The 20,929-nt window shown below is 43.2% G+C and overlaps 1 long non-coding RNA gene across 1 annotated transcript; it reads right to left on the bottom strand.

The window, feature by feature from the left end:
* Positions 1-2,615: 2,615 nt before the first annotated feature.
* On the bottom strand, positions 2,616-11,157 carry LOC103885756. The gene is made up of 2 exons (XR_649040.3): positions 9,955-11,157; positions 2,616-2,847 (listed from the first exon to the last, which is right to left on the bottom strand). It is a non-coding gene; the product is annotated as an uncharacterized LOC103885756 (long non-coding RNA).
* Between the last annotated feature and the right edge of the window lie 9,772 nt (positions 11,158-20,929).

The following is a 20,929-nucleotide window of genomic DNA, read 5'->3' as shown; positions in this document are numbered from 1 at the left end:
TGGACACAATGGTTGTATTTGGAGCTTTTAACCTTTTCTAAGAACAAATCAGTGGATCTATGCAGACACAAAAGAGTCTGAGGCTTGGCCTCCTGTGAACCACACCCCAAAGGGTGGAGGATCTGGACATGGCCACACTTCAGGTCACTTGGGTTTTTTATCCCTCAGGCTACCACCGGCAACTCACTTGCTGTGATGAATACCGCTTTCTTCCTGCAGCCACAAGTCAGTGACATTTCGGTCATGAAACCCACATGCACTGGCTCTAAACTGCAGCGCCTCTCTGGGGTCTGGGGGTGGAGGGCGACTCCTCATTCTCCAGCAGCTGCAGGAAGCGCTGGGTGACATCACCTCCCCTTAAGCCAAGAAGGTCAGGCCCAGAGCAGCCATCTTTGGATAGAAAACACACAAATAATCCACCTCTTTCCACCCCGGAGAATGAGCTCACAACTGCGGGGGGTCCAGCTCTATGTGCGTGCCAGGTGATGTCAGGGTGAATGTCCTGGCATTCTGACACTCTGCAGGTGCTTCATTCATGGACACCCCCTAGTTCACACCAGATGGCAGCGTGGGAGAGGGACATCAGCTCTAGACCTTCCCTCACTTCAAGTTATAAGCCTTTGGGGGACTGACTCGCCCATTTTCTTGGACTGTGTTACACGAAAGTGGGTCCAATCATAATGGGATAGATACTGGGGTAGGGTGGGGATGGAGAAGGGCTTCTCTAGAGGTTTCTGTACAAATAAAATTCCTGGCAATAGGCTCTTACTTCTATCATCAACTGCTATTCTCTGGGTCATGGAAAATCCTGCATTGTTGGTCACACAGGGGGATGGAGTGGAAAAGTGGAAAGAGAACTGATTGGCTCTCGGCAAGGTGAACAGAGTTATAATAGAATGGGAGAAGCCCACACAACAAGTTGGACAACCCGACACCTAACATGGGCTTCCCTATTCCGGACTTTGCTTTGTCCAAAGCCAAGTGGCAGAGAGAGTTCAAAATTACCCTGCATTTTGATTCCATGAAAAACAAAATTTTTTGTTGTTGTTCAATTGCTGATACACTTGGCCTGACTATACCCTGCTTTCTCATCACAAATAGGAAATGGGCTTGAATGTAAGTAGTGTGTTTCTTTGAATCCCTCAAAAGAAAAGGTTCTAGTTTGACACCCACATTTAAATTGCCTGTAACTTCCTCATTGGAATCTTTGAAGGCCAAGGTATTTCTGTGTCAGGAGGTGACTGTTGATCTGCCTGACAGATGACGTGTCAGGGACACTCACATGGTTACCCTAGAAAGATGTACCCTTAAAAGGAAGAAGTCCCGTCAAGCATTGACTCTAGCATTTAATCTAATGCCAGAAGCAGACTGAGGTGGCTGTTTAAGGAAGGAAAGGAGACAAGGAAGACAGGAGGGAGGGAAAGCAGGAGAAACGGAAAGAAGAAATGGAGAGATGGTATGGGGAAAGGGAAAAGAAAGGAAGGGAAGCAGGGAGAGAGGAAGAGATGGAAGGAAGGAGGAAAGAGGGGAAGAAAACTTGAGCTAGTGAGGAGCCCATTGGATTCCGTAAATAAATCACAGAAACAATGAAGTCTGGTTCTTCTGAAAAGGGTTCCCACTTTCCCCAACTTCATCCTGGTTCAACCAGCCTCAAGACTGAGGAGAATCAGGCAGCCGGCAGGGGCTTCAGCCTGCAGTCCCAATGGGCGGTGAGTCATGGGCTGCGCTGCAAGTGGGCTGCTCTGAGGGAGCCCTGGAGGGCCGGCCGTGGGCGTTCAGACCATTCCTGCTGCTGGTCAGGAATGTTCAGGAAGTTGGTTCACTCCAAGGTCATTCTCTTTAGGATTTAATGAACAAGCCTCACAAAAATGAAGGGGACCCAAGGTTTGAATCCTGAAGCCCCAAACAATATGCCAGTCAGTTTATTTTTCCTCTTGGGACTTAGCTCGTCCTTCAGGAAACTGCAGAGAAGAGTGACCTCGTCGTGAAGGTTCCTGCCCGTAAGAGACACAGTCCTTTCATGGCACACAGATGCCTCTGGCAAGGCAGAGGAAAATGCTTCAACTTCAACAAAAGAGGCATCTCTACCTTCTGTCAACAGCTGGCTCCTAGCAGAACTGGGAAGGTCCAGGGACAAGAATCTGAATCCCTCGTCCTCAGCCTACTGAGACCAACAGCGCCTTTGCCTGTCAGCACCCATCAATCACAGCCCTCCAGAAGCTCATCCTCGATGCAGTTGTCCCTAAGCAGTTCAGCCCCATGGCCTTTTCTTGGGAGGACTCCAGGCTTTCCCTACACTTCTGTCATTACCAAGCTAAACAAAACAGCTCCACTCCTGGAATTCATCCAGCTGCCGACTTGTGAGGGCGCATGAGCAGCTGTTGTTCCAGTGGAGACAGGAGGGCATGGGCTTTAGAGTCAGACAGCCAGGGCTCAAATTCCAGTTCTGCAATTACTTGCTGGTGACCTTGGGAAAGTAACTTAACCTCTCCGAGACTCAACTTTCCTATGCTAGAAGTCATTATAATAATAGTAGGGTCGTTATAAGGATTGCATGTGTCATCTCACTGAGAGCAGAGAAACTATCTTATTTACTAGTGTTTAACCCACAGAAAGCATGGAGTAAATATTTATTGAATACATGCAAAATGCTTCACACAGTGTTTAGCACATAGACGACTGCAATGAATGGATAGTATTATCTTCCTTCTCTTTATTTTCTGCCTCTCTCAATGCTTCCCATGGAGGAGCTTATTTTGACCCTTGTGTCAGTCAGGGTCCCAGCAGGAAACAGATGTTGTGTTCCAAATGGGGAGATCTTCATGAAGGAGCCATCTGCAGGGGTGACTGAGGGAACCAATAGGGAGAGTTAAGCAGTCCAGAAGTAGCCACAGCAGAAAGGTGCCAACTGTCCTCTCCCTGGAGGGTCAAGCAGGGAGCTGCTACCAGAGCCCTAAGTGAGAGAGCTATAGCTGAGAGGCCAGCTGCAGAGGATCCAAACCCTTTAGGGAACAGCAGAGCAGGGAGGGAGAAGGGGGAATTAACACCCCAGCCTTCCTCTCCTCCCACTCTATGATCTCTTGCTGGTGCCTCCCAATGGCCAAGCCCAATATCCGCTGATGAGACCCTTGTAAATCAGCTTCCACAGAGCAGCCTGGAGAAGGGTAGGCTGGATCTAGCGGTGCAAATGGAGAAAATCTAGCACAGCCATTAAATCTCCAAGGATTTATGTGAATAGTCTTCTTTCCTCATCTACATAGGTTCTTCAGCAGATTTACACTAAGAAAGACAGTATCTTCTCAAAAAAGCTGAGATCACCAGGAGACTTTAGATTCAAAGATGATGTGAACTGAAATTTCACCTTGTATTTCTTCCTGTTGGGGGAATCTAAACAACTGGAGCACAGCTGTTCTATGGAGCTGGTTCCACAGCTGTATCACACCCTTGCTGCCCTTTCTCATACTACAAATTTCTACATGGAAAATCTAGAAATTGATATATTTCCATGCCTTGAAAACAATAAAAGGTGAATCCAGGCATGAATAACCTATAGGTAACTTTTTATGTTTGCAATATGTGGGTATTTTTAAATACATAATAATTAAAATCTACTGACATTTTCCTAACATCTTTGTGTTGCGTATTGTGTTTGTAACAAGAGATTCTAGGCTTGAAGAGCTAAATAAGTTCACTGCTAAAGTGCTGGCATATCTGTGGCAGGGGATAAGTTGGATAGCAATCGGAAGCCAGCTCTGCAGATGCCCCCCCGGTCTTTGAAGGGTGGCATTCACTTTCCCAACACTGCGCAGGTTGGGTGGACATCCTGCTAACTGGCATTCAGCCCCACTGCTCAACAGCTGCCAAGAGGCCCAATGCCTTCACTGGATGTGGAACTCAGTGCTGGTATCTGAACACTAGCCCTCTAGAGGGTCAGTTTCATCTGTTAAGTATACGCAAAAATGCATAAAGCAAGATGATAACCATGTTAAAATGAAAGCATACTCACAGTGAGGCATGGTTAGTTCTTTGTGGACTCTGCTTCAATCTAGTTACCTGGCCCTAAGAAAACAGCAGTATTTAGAAATGGATAGAAGCAATGAAGGTGATGATGAGGACAGCCAAGAATTTTGCAGCATTTCTTTTGTTCTAGACACTACACTAACTGACTCACATAGGTTAATTCAACCCCATGGCCCCCCTACCCTGCCTCGCAAATAAGCATATGTTGTAGATTTTCCTTTAGAGATGAGGAGCACAAAACCAAGTGATATTAAGTTACTTGCCTAAGATAACAAAGCTGATGAGTGGAAGAGCTGGGATTGAAAATCAAGCAATCTAACTCCAGATTGTACTTTTAACCACCAGATGATTCTGCCTCTGATTATGTTCCTTAAATATTCAGAGAGAGAGAAAAAAAAATTGGAAGAACATGTATTTTTCAACTTAAAAGCAGCTTGCTTCAGACAGTGACATAACACATGAATGTTTCTCTCTACTTTCTACTTTTTTGCTCTTTATTTTATTTAGGAGTCAATATATTAATTTCGTAAAGGAAAATGTAAACCTCATGTCAAAAACCTATTGGAGGAATCTGGTTCTGTTATGAAAGTATGAGTCCCCTGTAGCCTAGCCCTCTTGCAGATGACAAATGCGAACCCTATACAGAATAGAAGCCAAGAATAGGCCAACATGTATATAGGCAATCGATTTTCAATGAAGGTGCCAAGGCAATTTAATGAGGAAAGACTAGCCTTTCCAACAAATGCTACCAAATCAATTACCTATCCATAAATGAATAAATGAATAGTGACCCCCAACTCTCATCATATACAAAAAGTAATTTGAAATGGATCACACACTTCCATGCAAAATATAAAATTACAAAACTTCTAAAAAAGTTAAAGGAGAACCATTTTGTAAACTTGGAGTGGGCAAACTTTTCTTAGGAAGAAAATAAAAATAATGGAGCATTTATTAGAAATGTTGTTTGCTCAATGCTACTTCATCACAAACACTTTCATTCTCTGAAAAATACCATTAAGAAAACATACAGGCAAGTCACTGCCTAGGAGAAAACATCCAAAGGACTTGTAACCAAAATGTATACAGAACTCTTACAACTCAATAATTACTTACAATTATTGAACTAGACAAACTCTTACAATTCAATACTTACTTACAATTATTGAATTAGACAAACAACCTATCTTCTTTAATGGGCAATGAAAGGTGAATAGACACTTCAAAAGAGTATCTATCAAGGGCTAAAATCATATATAAAGACGTTTGAAATCATGGGTCATCAGGGAAATGTAAGTGAAAACCACAGTGAAATGTCACTCCACATCTACCAGAAAGATTTAAATTAAAAAGACCGACCATCCTGAGCATTGGCAATGATGCAGAGCAAACAGAACTCTCATACACTACTGGTGGAAAGAGCAAATGATACAAATTTTTTGGAAAAGAGTTTTGCAGATTCTAGAGCTAAACATAAACCTACCATGCAATGTTTGGAATGACCCAGGAATTCTACACCAAGTAAATAAAAACATATGTTCACATAAAGACTCATACATGAATATTCATAGCCGCTTTACCTGTAATAGACAAAAACTGGAAACAACCTAAGTGTCCATCAACAGGTGATTAGATAAACAAATTGTGATATATCTGTACAATAGTACTCAGAAACAAAACAGAGCAAACTGGTGATACAGTATGGATGAATCTCAAAATCATTATTTTGAGTAAATGAAGACAAAAATCCCCCTCAAAATAGAATACATATTGTATTATTCCATTTATGTATGTATATAAAATTCTAAAAAATGCAAACTAGTATATGGTGGCAAAGAGTAGATCATTTGTTGCCTGGAAATGAAGGTGGAGGGAAAGATGGATTACAAAGAGGCATGAGGGATCTTTTCAGAAAAATGGAAACATTTGTTATATTGGTTATAGTGATGGTTTCATGAGCATATACATTCATCATAGCTCATCAAATTGAATGCTTTGAATATATGAAGTTTGTTGTATATCTTCAAAGTTGCTTTCAAAAATATCTTTTCTGCTGAGATCCTTGTCCTAGGAACTAGACAGCAGCTGTAGCCTCAGCACCCAGCACCCTAGTTTGCTCTTCCCCATAAAGCAACCATTGGGTTTATCATGGCCGTTCTGACTCACCATTCTGGGAAGACCCCTTTTCCTTCTTTGTCTTACAACCCTTCGACTTTCATCTGTATAGCCCTTTGATTGTTTTTCAAAGCTTTTACTGCACTGTAGTCATATGAATGCATTTAACTTACAAGAATTCAAGTATACACACACAAGGCAATGAAGAAAAGCAATTATAGCATGTACAAGAAAGAGAATCAATGTACACAGTGTGGGTGGTTCCACCTGCCATTTCATCCCAAGAGTTTGAGAAGGGTGATGTGACTGCCTTTCCTCCAGCTGGTTCCACTGTTCCTATGTCTCCTATGTCATTTTAGGAGAATCTCATCACGTGAAGTAAAATTCTACTGGTCGTTTGTTTGTTTATTTGTTTGTTTTGAGACAGGGTGTCACTCTGTTACCCAGGCTGGAGAGTAGTAGCACAATCATATCTCACTGTAACCTCACACTCCTGGGCTCAAGTAATCCTCCCACCTGAGCCTCCCTAGTAGCTAGGACTATAGGTGCACACCATCAAACCTGGTTTCTACTGTTTAAAAGACATCTTTTTTGGTACAACAGAGCCTCTAAATGCAAACCGAGGGCTTCATCTGTTGTTGTGGTTGTTGTTCACTTTTTGGATTTTTTTTCTTACCTTTGCTGATAATTGCATTTCATAATCACATCAACTTTAAGTTGTGTTGAATTTGTGTTGCTCTCAGTTACATTAAATCCTACTTTTTGATAAACCATTTTATTTATTAAGTTTGTTGCATGAGTGATGAAACAATGAACACAGGAGCAAGAAAAGAAAGCAACATGGGTGAAACTTAGGTTCAGTTTTATTTCCAGTTTAACCATGCTTTCTTAAATGGAAATGCTAATATATCCCGTTTTCAAATTTTAGGTTCAGGGGTACAGGTGCAGGTTTGCTCTATAGGTAATTGTGTGTCAAAAGGATTTTAGTGTACACACTATTTCATTACCCAGGTAATAAGCATAGCACCCAGTAGTTTTCCAGTGCTTCATTTTATACTCAACTGAAGAAACTATGATCTGTCCAGAAATGGAAAAATGTTGATTGTATTGGACTTATTAGGAAAAAGAATATTCGTCTCCTACGTGGAATCTTACAATTCATGAGGATAATTTTACTATACTTGATTTGCATCATAGGTGATGATTTTAGAACCCCCATGTAAGATCAAATTTACTGTATCTTTTGGGGTTTTCAGAATAGCCCCATAAAGTGGCCGGGGAAAATATTATCCACACTTGACAGAAGAGGAAACAGGGCCTCAGGGAGATTGTGACTTGCTAGTTACACAGCTAATAAGGGACATCCTCCTTTCCAGAACCCAGGTCTTCAGACCGCAAGTCTAGTATTCCGTGAATCATATCACCACCTCCACATGTTGCCATTTTGCTTATCAGACAAAGGCATTACTATGGCCTGGATTTGCCCTGAGTCCCAAGGAGGATTCTCACAGTGAAGATAACTTATTTTCACAATGGAAGCCGAAACTGCTGCTAATAATTTTTGGCTCTTTCTTCTCTAAAAAGGAAAATATGTTAAACCAAATGTGGCAGTCTTGTGACTCTTACCCACTAATCATAATCAAAATTTACTTTAATTGACAACCAAGCTGTCAGTTATCCAAGCTTTCAGAAGAACGGATACAGATAAGGCTAAATTATGAAGATATATTCCACAAACTCAGAGGAGCCAGCATCCCAGAGAGAGTCTCCATTCAGCCCAGAGGCAAGGGAGTACACATCTAAACCACCATGAGCTAGGCACTCCCCAGCCATCTGTATACACTCTGTCATCTTTACAACTGCAGCCTTTAACAAGGGCTGGGAGATTTCAACTAAAACAGACAGAATGAACTTTCTTCTAGGGATCTTAGAACATTTTGCATGGATAGGTGGAGGATTTGAAGAAAATGACCTCTAAGGATAACTACTGCCTTTCTAAAGGTCTAAAACCAAACTGTCCCCAGTTCATTAACCAACATGTTTGTTGCCACTAGAAATCATTTTTCAAAGAGTGGTAAAGATGACAGGGACTCTAGTCACTGCCCAAAACCCGACGGACAGGGTCTCAGCACTAAACCAATTAAAACTTAACAAGTGTCACTGTCCCAGGTATGACAGCTAGGATAGAAGTCATTCTATGTCTGGCCCAGACAGGAGGCTAAGGGACTGGTTACTGTGGGCAGTTAGGAGGCATACACTTGAGGGAAGAGGAAGTTATGCTTTCTATAGGGACATATTTCCTATCCTTAATGAGTTTCCCTCCTATAAGAAGACACACAAGTTTAGGATGACAAATTTACACATATAACTTTACAAATTTGGTAGCAATCTCCATTACCCTGGCTGAGGCGGAAGGGTCAACCTAAGCTGCCATGTTTCGGGTACCAATGTTTGTGCTCACTCTTTCTCTCACTAAACTCAGTTGCAGCATAGAGGAAGGCTCCAAGAATCAGGGAAGATCAGGGATCCTGAGCTCTCATAGGGCCGTCAGAAATGTGATGAGTGACTGTTAAGAGGGATGCACAGCACAGATGCTAATGTCTTTTGTTTGGTTGTATATGCATTTCAGAGTGAGAAGTGAAGCCCAGTCACATTATAATCTGGGCAGTTTAGGTTCTTGTTTACAACCCTCATCCAATAGGCACCAGCTGGGGGCTTGGTATGTGGATTTTGTTTAGTTGCATTGTTATCTTTTTATATCAGAGGAATCCTTCTGCCTATTACCCCAATTTCCTCCCTTCTGGTCCAGTAGCAAACCAGGACCATAACAGACAGGTTCCTAATGCTCTGCAGATGAAGAAATGTCAGGAAAATAAACACATTTGCTCCCTTCTGTTGCATTCCTTTCCTTAAGGGAGGAAACTAAGAGAAGATGACTTAAAACTAAACACAGAGATTTTCCAACAACACTTATCTTGCCAGCTCCTGCCGAGATCACTAGCTTTAAAAGTGCTCTTCGGGCCTGAGTTCAGGATGGCGCTTAAGCAACTCTGCCTCTGCACAGAGCTGCCATTGCATTTCTTCAGCTATTTTCCACTTGCCTGAAAGAAGCACCCACTTGCCTGGGCCAGGAAGGAGGAGCACAGAGAAACATAGAGTAGAACTGTTTCTTCCTCAAAATACCTTCCCCAGAGCATAGTCTACTTGTCTACTTGATGTCTCACGGAGCAACGGAGGCAGAAGTTTGGGGATGATTCTCTGAACAGGGGTGATTTGTACCAGGTTTGAATCACTGGAAGCCATACCCTTAGAAAGGGTAATCAAAGAAGGTTCAACACCAAGAACTGCAGACACTGGCAGAAGTCATTCAGGGCAGAGTCATGTTGACAAACACATTGTTTTCTCCAAAGTGTAAAGCACTCAGTATATAGATGGAGAAGGTGAGGCACAAATACAGCCCAGTGACTTTCCAAGGTGTTCATGATGGTGTCGGTCCTAGAGCCAAGACAAGACTATGTGCCTTCTATACTACCAGAACACACTAACTCTTGAGCATCATGTCCCAGAAACAAATCGAGTGGGGGAAATATTCTATTCTGGAATACCAGGGTATCTTGGTATTCCAGAGGAAAACTATTTATGATCCACTTTCATGATCTGTTTTTAGGGATTTGTCATTTACTAAGGCAGGAATTTTAATCCTTTTCCCTGCTCGGGGGGGGGGGAATATCAGAATGAAGCTCTAGATAGAGAATGAGTCTATCCTACCAATAGCAGTTTCAACCCAACACAGCTTTTTCAGTCTCCATTTGTCCTCACCTGGAAAATCAGCTGGTGAATGTGGCAGTCAGGGCCTCCCGGGTATAGAAGAGTTGCTGGGTCAAATACTTCCATCATGCTTCATTATACCCTAGTTAAGAGTTGACTTCTTCCACTTGTCTGGGTCTGAACTAGACTGACTTGCGACTGATGGAGGATGAGAGCCAGGCAGGGGTCTCTCTGCAGCACCTCCTACCAGCCACCCAGCAGCAGGGTTCCTACCCAGGTGTCCACCTGTCACCACTGGGCAGGGGTGATGAGCACACAGTTGCCCCTTCCATGGCAGCATTGTTCTTGGTCTAACTTTCATCTCTCTGCTATCTCACAATGCTCTTCTAAAATAAGGTGTATTGGGCAGCATTATCAAATAAAGGCTGGCAACAAAACTCACGCATTGTCAATGTGTGCTTCTTCAATTTAATTTAGATCTCTAATGTCTTGAGGTTTTAAAAAAGATATTTTAATTTTTTTGTGACTCAAGTTGCATTTGGATTGTGAAGACACTCTTTTCAAGTTCGTACCAGAAGTAAGTTATTTCTGAGTCCCTAAATAGATGCACAAGAGCCCCCAAATACCTGGGGACTGTGGTCTCCCTTGAAAAACTCACTGTAGCATGGCCTGAGTGCTTAGAATTTGTCTCATAAGAAAATTCCTTCATTTGATGAAATGATTTAAATGTGACTATGGTCTCAATGGTCTGGGGGAAAGGCCACTTACAAATTCTCTTTATGAGAGACGTGAGTTTACTATTCTACCTGTGAAGGAACAGCCTCTCTTGATGGGTTTAAGAATAGTTTTTTAGCAAAATATCTTCTGTTCCAAAGTCAAAATCATTTAAATGGGTTCAAAATTCAGCTCTACATCTGTTTCTAATGCCTGAATGAAAAGATGTTTTTTTAGTTCACGGGTCAGTGGGTGTACAGCTTGAATGCTAAGTCAGGAAGTAAGAAACTTGATTATTAGAGAGATGGATATCCAAATATTTAATATTTTTAATCAACACTTACACATGATTGGAAGTAAGATATGGACTTGCAGTCTCATTTCAGAGCCAACGCATCTAACCATCCCCTGCTCATACACTCATCGCACATTAGGTTTCACTGTAAAAGTTAGTACCCATCCCTGTTTACTCTTCTTTTTTTTATTTTATTTTTATTTATTTATTTATTTTTTTGAGACAGTCTTACCCTGTCGCCCAGGCTGGAGTGCAATAGGACAATATTGGCTCACTGCAACCTCCGCCTCCCAGGTTCAAGCAATTTGCCTGCCTCAGCCTCCCGAGTATCTGGGATTACAGGCATGCACCACCATGCCCGGCTAATTTTTTGTATTTTTACTACAGAGTTTCACCGTGTTGGCCAGGCTGGTCTCAAACACCTGACCTCAGCTGATTCACCCACTCTGGCCTGTTTACTCTTTCTTATCGAAGAGACTAGTATTTCAGAATCTTTATCAACAATAAGAAAGTGTTGTGCTCTGATATTTACAGACCTGTGCTAGACTCTGGGAGGCTGAAAGACACAGGCTTGAGGGCGGAAAGAGGTGAAGAGACACAGCCCTAAGGGTCTTAGTTTATAGAACAGCTACCCAAACACACGACATGCAATGTAGGGCAACCAGAGCCAAGAGCACACAAGAGGCTCAGGCAGAGCTCCTCTGCAGAGGGCCGAGACTCCTGGCCCGTTTGCTGGAGGATACCTGCATCCTTAAAGAAGGGAGAGGCAGGGACACAGGACAGCATTGCAGAGAAGACGCACGGTGGGCTGGTAGTTTGATGGTTTGAACAAAGGCAGTGGTTGGCAAGTGCACACAGGATTGAGGAAATAAGCACTTCACTTAAGGAGGATGAGAGAATTCGTAAAGGACAGACTGGGAGGTGAAGGCAAAGAAGCAAGTGAAGGCACAGATGGCAGAGGTCATAAAGCCAGGCTTGTGTGCGCCAAGTGTCAACCCGGTGCCCCTTTATTAAACTTCCATCTACCTTCTGTCAGTGTTAACTTAGGAAATCCCGGTGCAGTGTTTCATTTCTTTTTTTTGTTGTTTTTGGTTTTAGGGGGCTGGATTTTTACTCCCGACAGGCTGTACCTTCAGGTCTACACCATTTGAACTTGATACGATCAGCAATTAGGAAAAATAGGGGAGATGAGAGGAATTCCATGGCCTTAATCACATGATAAAGCAGCAACATAATTCCCGAACAGGTAAATTTAAGAATAGTAATTGAACACTTTTCTCGACCACCTGAAACACAGATTCCTTTCTGGCTGTATTTTAAGTTGGTGTTTTTAATGATTCGATTTTTAACCAATTGCTTCATTCTGATTCTGAGAGAAATACCTAATGGACAAGGCCGCTGCCTTTTCAGTGTAAAAAATAACTTGCTTCTATTCCCATAGCACTTGCTAATTCGCAAAATGCCTCACTGTGTGTCCCATTTGATCAGCACTACCATCTCCCAGGGCAGGTAGGGACAGAAGTATTATCATTATCCCCATTTTACGGGTGAGATAGTTGAGCTTCAGATAGATCCTGTGACTTGCCCCAGGTCACCTGGCTTGAGTCAGACTTGGGTCCCAACCCTCCGTACCTATGAGGACTGCGTAAGGTCTTCATCAAGATCCCACTTTTTCTCTACCTAGCTGATTGCTTAAGATTTTTTCTCAAATTTCTTCAAACTTTAAAGAGCTTTTTGATCTTCTGCAAACCACTTTTTAGACCATATCTACCCTAAGGAAGAAAACTTTACACCTTATTCTCTGTGGCTACCAACTGATCAGAGGTAATGTTACTACTCAAAGCATTGCTTTTTAATCTTCCATAACACCCCTAGAATATAGGAATTGATGTCCAGATTTCACAGGTGTGAAATGAGGTGCATTGTTGGTCAGGGTTCTCTAAAGGGACAGAACTAATAGGAGATATATATATATATATACACACACACACACACACACACACACACTCTACTATATATATACTATAGTATATATATAGTAGTTTATTAAATATTAACTCACATGGTCACAAGTCCCACAATAGGCCATCTGCAAGCTGAGTAGCAAGGAGAGCCAGTTCGAGTCCCAAACCTGAAGAACTTGGAGTCAGATGTTCGAGGGCTGGAAGGATCCAGGATGGGAGAAAGATGTAGGCTGGGAGGCTAGGCCAGTCTAGCTTTTTCATGTTTCTCTACTGGCTTTATATTCTAGCCAGGTGTGCCGGCCGCTGATTAGAAGGTGCCCACCCAGATTAAGGGTGGGTCTGCCTTCCCCAGCCCAATGACTCAAATGTTAATTTCCTTTGGCACCACCCTCACAGACACGCCCAGGATCAATACTTTGCATCCTTCAATCCAATCAAGTTGACACTCAAGATTAACCATCACAGGTATAGAGCAATAAAGTGATTTGATTTGACCAAGCTCACTTAGCTCATACTTGACAGAGTAGAAATCCCAAAGCCCTCAACCACACTAGCAGAAAAATGCCCAAACGGAGGTGGGAAGTTGTAAAGCAGTGATTCTCCGGCAGGATTTCTGGCTCCCCTGCATCAGAATCACAGAGGACTCCCGTTAAACTTCAGATTCCTTTTCCGAAATGTGTCAAGCTGAAACACACACCAGAGAATCTCCACTTTTTCAGATCCTCAGAAGATTTTTACCAACACCAAAAGCTAGGAAATACTGACAGGAGGCATGGCCAAGAGAATGGTATAGCTCAACCCCAGCAATACAGGGCAAATATAATGGAAGGAGGGAAGGATGGAGGGAGGGAGGGCCAGGTGGTGGAGGACACTGAATGAGGTTGGATTGGAGATAACAGGAAAGGGACTAGAGGAAAGGACTTGAGGTGTCCCAGAAGCCAGAGTATTTTCATGTATTAGGAAGGGACTAGCTTTGGTAGAAGAAAAAGATCACTAAATTAAGAAGATACTGGCCTTTCAATCAACAAACCCAGCTGCCTCATCATATTTCTCCTGGAAAGGAAGGAGGCCTGACTTGGGAGGCAGATCTAGATCTGTTTCCAACTCTGCCTCTAACTCCTCTGTGACTCTGAGCTAATCACTTGACATCTTGGAACCTCAGTTCAAGTTCAGCATCAGTAAAATCTCGCCCTGGCTGGGGAAGGTTGGGTGGGGGAGCAGAACGATTGCTAATATGTCATGCAACGCCAAATTTTCAGGAGTTTCCACCCTCTCCTTCTTTAAGCTCATCTCTATCCAACGTCTTTAGTGTTGCCTTCTCCAGCAAGACTCGGCAGGAAGGTTTGGAAGGCTCTGAAGCCACAGAAGTGTTGTGAACAGAAGCAACTTAAGCCCAGGCCACAGTGGAAGGAGCCAGGCTCCAGCAGAATGATGGTCAGGTGTGGCTGCACAGTTGCGACCTCTGAGGGCACCCAGCATCTGGCAGTCATCCTCAGGGAGAGATTTCCAAAGTCTTTATTCGTTTTGTTGTTTGTTCGTTTGTTTGTTTGTTTAAGACAAGGCCTCTCTCTGTCACCCAGGCTGGGATACAGTGGCATGATCATAGCTCACTGTGGCCTCAAACTCTTGGGCTCAAGAAATCCTCCCACCTCAGCCTCCCAAGCAGAAATCCACCCACCACCTTGGCCTCCCAAAGTGCTGAGATTACAGGTGTGAACCACCACACCCATCTGCCAAAGTCCATATTTGAAAGCTGTCCAGCCCAGGATTTCTGTTAAGAGACACGTTCTGAGCTCCAGGAACGGCGGATGTGCTCTTTGGACTTAACAGTGGCCAACTGGAAGCATTCCGACTTTGAGAAAAACTTAAGCACCTGTTATAAAAGTCTAGTGTATGTCACACTATCACAATATCCTTTCTGTGGGCTATGGAAAGCTGGAGGAGCATTGTTTCAGACACGGGGGCAAACAGAGGACTGGGGCTTGTGGTTCTGCCATCCCGGTTTGGAAATGGGAGAGGTCTAATCTGATCAAGGCAGAATCTGGATTAAGTAGAAATATATTCAGAGCCAAGACAACAATCAATAATATTCTTTATGGAGAGACCTGGAACTACATCCTCCATGAAATGGAAGAGTAATGCTCCTTCCAGCCCTCCTAAATTATTTGTTTAACATATAGGAAAGGTATTAATCTCTAGCCACTCACACCCCTCAAAACTTCTAGGGGTAGGTTTTATTATACAGTATTGAGAACACCCAGTTCTGCTAGGAGAGCTGAATATTAGAATTTGGAGGATGACTTTACTCAGGGTTTAAAAGAAAAAAAGCAGGGACAATTCCTCCTACACAGTTGACCCTCAAACAACAGGGGTTTGAACCATGCAGGTCCACTTACACATGGATGTTTTCTCAATGAAAGTTACACCGAGTCTGCCTGCCTCTCCTGCCTCCCCTTCCACTTCCTCTACCTTGTCCTCCTCTGCCAACCCTGAGACAGCAGATCAACCTCGCCCCCTTTCTCCTGTTCCTCGTTCTACTCACTGTGAGGACAAGATGAAGACCTAATGAATAGTAAACATATTTTCTCTTCTTTATAATTTTCCTAATAATATTTTCCTTTCTCTGGCTTACTTTATTATAACAATACAGTATGTATTACATATAACATACAAAATACGTGCTAATCAGCTATTTATAGTAGGATATTAGTAGTTAAGTTTTGGGAGAGTCAAAAGTTATACTCAGGTTTTTTACTGAGCTGGGGGTCAGCACCCCAACACCTATGTTGGAGGGTCAAGGGTCAACTGTATTAGTTCACTAGAGCTGTCATAATAAAGTACCACAATTTGGGTAGTTTAAGCAACAGAAATTAGTTGTCTCAGTTCAGGAGGCAAAAAGTCCAAAATCAAGGTATCCAGAGAGTTGAATTTTTTCTGAGGACTGTGAGGAAAGGATCCATTGTAGACCATTCTCCTTGGCTAGCAGATGGTTGTCTTCTTCCTGCATCTTCATGTCATCTTTCTTTCTTTCTTTTTCTTTTTTTTTTTTTTTTTTTTTTTTGTTGTTGTTGTTGTTGTTGTTGTTGTTGTTGTTGAGACAGAGTCCTGCTCTGTTGCCCAGGCTGGAGAGAAATGGCAAGATTTTGGCTCGCTGCAGCCTCTACCTCCCAGGTTCAAGTGATTCTCCTGCCTCATCCTCCTGAGTAGCTGGGATTACAGGTGCATGCCACCATGCCCAGCTAATTTTTGTATTTTTAGTAGAGATGGGGTTTCACCATGTTGGCCAGGCTGGTCTCAAACTCCTGAGTCATCTTTCTTGTATGTGTGTCTCTGCATCTGAAATTTCTCCCTTTTATCCCTTTTTATAAGGACACCAGTCACAGTGAATTATAACCCATTCCAAGAGTTTCATTTTAATTTGGTTGCCACTGTGAATACCCTACCTCCAAATAGGGTCACATTCTGAGGTACCAGAGGTTAGGACTCCAACATATCTTTTTTGAGGAGAATGCAATTAAACCTGTAACATCTCCCTTTCCACAAAATCTAGTTCCATGGTTCTAAAGGAGGGAAAGAGCATCAGAATTAATACCTTCTCATGAATAAGGCACACTGGGGGCACTAGGAGAAGGGATTCAGTCAGAGAGACAGGCTCTAGAAATCCAGCCAAGAAGAAGGTCCTGTGTAACTTTTACATTTTCTTTGCACATCCAATTAGAAATGAGAAAATGGGAAGACTCTGAGTTCTTCAGCAAATGGCCAGATTATGAGTCCATTGACTGGGTAATTTATAAAGAATGAGATTTATTTCTCACACTTTCAGAGGCTAGAAAGTCCAAGATCAAGGTGCCAGTAGGTCTGGGGTATGGTAAGAGCCCAGTCTCTGCTTCCAAGGTGGGGCCTTGAATGTTGCAATCTCCAGAGAGGAAGAACTCTTTCCTCACATGGCAGAACGGCAGAAGAGGGCAAACCCACTTTTCCAAGCCCTTTTTATAGAATCGTTAATCCATTCATGAGATGGAGCCCTCATGACCTAAACACTTCACATTCGGCCCCACCTCTCAACACACTTGCATTGGAGATGAGGTTTTAACCTGTGAATCTTGGAGAGAACACAGACATTCACACCATATCGTAGATTAATGGACTTATCCATAGATGGCCCTCAAATGCTAGAAGGGCTCTGCATAGAAACCCAGGGACCAGACCCATCTATGGTCTGGCTACAGAGAACAGAAAGAACACAGGGGTCAATACAAGCCTGCTTGCATCCATCTGTGGCCCCTCCCCACCCAAATAAGGCCCTACAACCACCTTTTGGAGAGGAGAAAAAACAGAGATAGGAGCCTGAAATGTTGAGAATTTACCCCAAGGAGATGTTTCCACAAAGGTAACTATTTTAAACTGAAAGACACTTTCAAACCAAAAGAGTGAGTCTAAGATGCTTTAATCGGCAAGTTGAAAAACTAGAAACATGTTTTCTTTTCTACCCATCTGGGGGAGGGTACTGGAGCAAGATTAGCTCCATTATGGAAAATAAAATTTACATTTTCTTTGCACATCCAATTAGTAATATAAAATTGTCAGCCCTTGTTCCCACTACACAGGGAAATGGAGTTACAGAGACCAAGTGAGAGGACATTTTGGGGAACATTTAAAAATCTAAACCCTGAACAGAGGTAGATATGAAATCAAGAATGAGGTGAACACTAATGGGAACATCTGCACAGATGTTAGACTGGGTTTCAATATACCTGAGTAGATACCTTTACTCTGACCCAAACCTACCTTACATAAAATCTCAACTATGTGGCCATGACCATACTGGCCATTTTCCCTACCTCATCTGTATTAGTCAGGGTACTCTACAGGGACAGAACTGATAGGATAGATGTATATATAAAGTGGAGTTTATTAAGGAGTATTGACTCACATGATCACAAGGTGAAGTCCCACAACAGTCCATCTGCAAGCTAAGAAGCAAGGAAGCCAGTCCAAGTCCCAAAACCTCAAAAGTAGGGAAGCCAACAGTGCAGTCTTCAGTTTGTGGCCAAAGGCCCAAGAGTCCCTGGCAAGCCACTGGTGTAAATTCAAGAGTACAAAAGCTGAAGAACTTGGAGTACGATATTTGAGGGCAGCAAGCATCCAGCACGGGAGAAAGTTGAAGGCCGGAAGACTCAGTAAGTCTACTCTTCCATTTTTCTTCTGCCTCCCTTATTCTAGCTGTTCTGGCAGCTAATTAGATGGTACTCACCCAGACTGAAGGTGGGTCGGCCACTCCCAGTCCACTGACTCAAATCTTCATCTCCTTTGGCAACACCCTCACAGACACACTTAGGAATAATACTTTGCATCCTTCAATCCAATCAAGTTGACACTCAGTATTAACCATCACATCATCCCTTTCACAAGTGCTTTCCTGTGAAACCCCAAGCCCATCTTGCTCTTCCTCCTGTACTCTCCTCCTGCCTCCCAACCTGCCTCTGGATTTTAACCATTCTCCAATGTCTTAGTTCATTTTGTGTTGCTATAAAGGAATACCTTAGGCTGGATAAATTATAAAGAAAAAAGGTTCATTTGGCTCAAGATTTAGAGGACTGAAAAGTTCAAGCTTGGGTGTCTGCATCTGGCGAGAGTCTCAGGCCGCTTCCACTTGTGGTGGAGGGTGAAGGGGAGCTAGCATGTGCAGGGGTCACATGGCGAGAGAGGAGGACAGAGGGAGGGAGGAGGTGCCAGGCTCTTTTTAACAACCAGCACTCATCGAAACTAATGGTGAGAATTTACTCACCTTCAGGGAAGACGCCAATCTAATCATCTGCCGCCATAACCCCAATACCTCCCATTACCCCACCTCAACACTGGGGATCAAATTTCAATATGAGGCTTGATGGGGACAAACAAATCAAACCATAGTACCCCTTAATCTGTGCACTCCCTCTTTTACAGCACAAGCCTAATGCATGCAAAACAACCACATATCAAAAGCATTCTCCAAATGACCCTCTTTCATCGTGAAAGGGAGCTTGCTGTTAGCACAAGAGCCAAGCAAGCAACAGCTTTTGGGGAAGTGATAACATCAGGATCTGATAGTGGAGCCCAAGCCAAATCTCAGCAGAGAGCCCCAGGACCTGCAAGGACTGTGCATGAGACTTGGCACTGGTATCCTCAAGCCACAGAACCATTTCTGGAAAAGCAAATGGAAGGGCAAGGGAGCCAGAACAGCAGTGAGGCAGTGAGGACCCTGAGCTTAGCCCACAAGAGCACTCCCCTCCAAGGCAGCACAACAAGTAAGCACAGGCTTTCCACCTCCTTCAGGCCAAATGTTTCTCTCCCCATTCTAGCTGAGGGCTGAAATATCCCTTAACTAGTTCGGTGAGTGTGTTGTTGGTTACAGCTTCTCTCTATATTTCTACAGCCCCTACCTCTCATATCCACCTGCTCCAGGGCACACAGCCCCTTCCCTGCAGACTGAGGTCCTGCTGCTGGGCTCTGAGTGGAAAAGACTTTAGCATTTTTAGCAACCTGCTACTCAAATCTCAAATTGTGGGCCCTACACCAGCAGCTTCAGCATCACCTGGTTGCTTGTTAGAAATACAGGCTCCATTGCAGACCCACTGAATCCAAATCTGCATTTCAACAAGACCCCAGACAATTGTGAGACAGAGTCAAGTTTGAGATACACTTCGTTTTCAAACTGGGTGTAAATGGAATCACCTGGGGAGTTTTTAAAAATATTGATGCTTACCTCCCACCTCCCAAAATTCTGATCTAACTGACACAGGGTGAGATCAAAGGATTACGGGTTTTAAAAGCTCCTCAGATGATTCAACTGGGGAGCATAGCTTGAGAACCAATGCTTCACTTCTCTACCACTTGGATCTTCTATCTGTTCATTGATTCTCTTTCCAGTTATTGAACAAAGCAAATTATAAGCTTTCTTTTTCTACTTAATTTTATTTTTAACTTTTATTTTAGATTTAGGGGGTACATGTTTGTTACCTGGATATACTGCATAACGTTGAGGTTTGGGGTATTAATGATCCCATCACCCAGGTAATGCGCATAGTACCCAATAGTTTTTCAACCCTTGCCCCCGGCCTTCTTCCCCACTCTAGTAGTCCCCAGTGTTCCCCTAATTGCGTCCGTGTGTACTCAATGTTTAGCTCCCACTTAGAACATGAGGTATTTGGTTTTCTGTTCTTGTGTTTATTTGCTTAGGATAATGGCCTCCAGCTGCATCCATGTTGCTGGAAAGGACGTGATTGTGTTCTTTTTTATGGCCTTGTAGTGGTTCATGGTGTATATGCACCACATTTTCTTCATCCATTGCATCGTTGATGGACATCTAGGTTGATTCCACATCTTTGTTATTGTGAAGAGTGTTGCAATGAACATATGAGTGCATGTGTCTTTTCAATAGAACTTTCTTTACCTTTTGGATATACACCCAGTAATAAGATTGCTGGGTCGAATGGTTAACATTCTGTTCTTAATAAACCAAGTTATAAAAAGATTTTAAATCAAAGCTTGGTGCTGCTAATTCTAATGAGTCCAGAGCTTATATTTTTTATCTTCCATGGAGGTAGGAGGTCTGTAGAAAGTGGTGGCAGACACAGGCCCAGCCCAGGAACTGACAGCTTTTCAACCACATCCTGGTTTCCCCTCCGAGGGTAGAGCAAGGGCTTGTCCTTTAGTATCTGGACAGAAGGAGAATTCTAGGGGCAGAGCAGGCAGTTGACTAGCCTGAAGGGTGTATTGGGCTCCTGGTTAAAAATCGATAACTCCCCAATGGAGGAGCTAAGCTCCGTCCCTTTTTTTAGGTCAAGCCTAGTAGTGATGAACTTCAGATGAACATCCTCAACACCAGCAAGCTCTAGTTACCTGAGCATTAGCCCAACCTGGTCCCCCTCCAAGAATGACAGTACCAACTGGCAAGAGGCTGGGATCCCAAGGAAGCTGGCAAAAGGGGCTCTGCTTACATCAAAATAAAGTCCTGCCAGTCACAGTGGCTCAAGCCTGTAATCCCAGCACTTTGGGAGGCCAAGGCAGGCGG

The sequence above is a fragment of the Papio anubis genome, chromosome 7 (genome assembly GCF_008728515.1).
Source record: "Papio anubis isolate 15944 chromosome 7, Panubis1.0, whole genome shotgun sequence".
Taxonomy (NCBI): Eukaryota; Metazoa; Chordata; class Mammalia; order Primates; family Cercopithecidae; genus Papio; species Papio anubis.
Note: the sequence above shows the minus strand (reverse complement) of the source record. Positions and strands in the feature narration are given on the sequence as shown.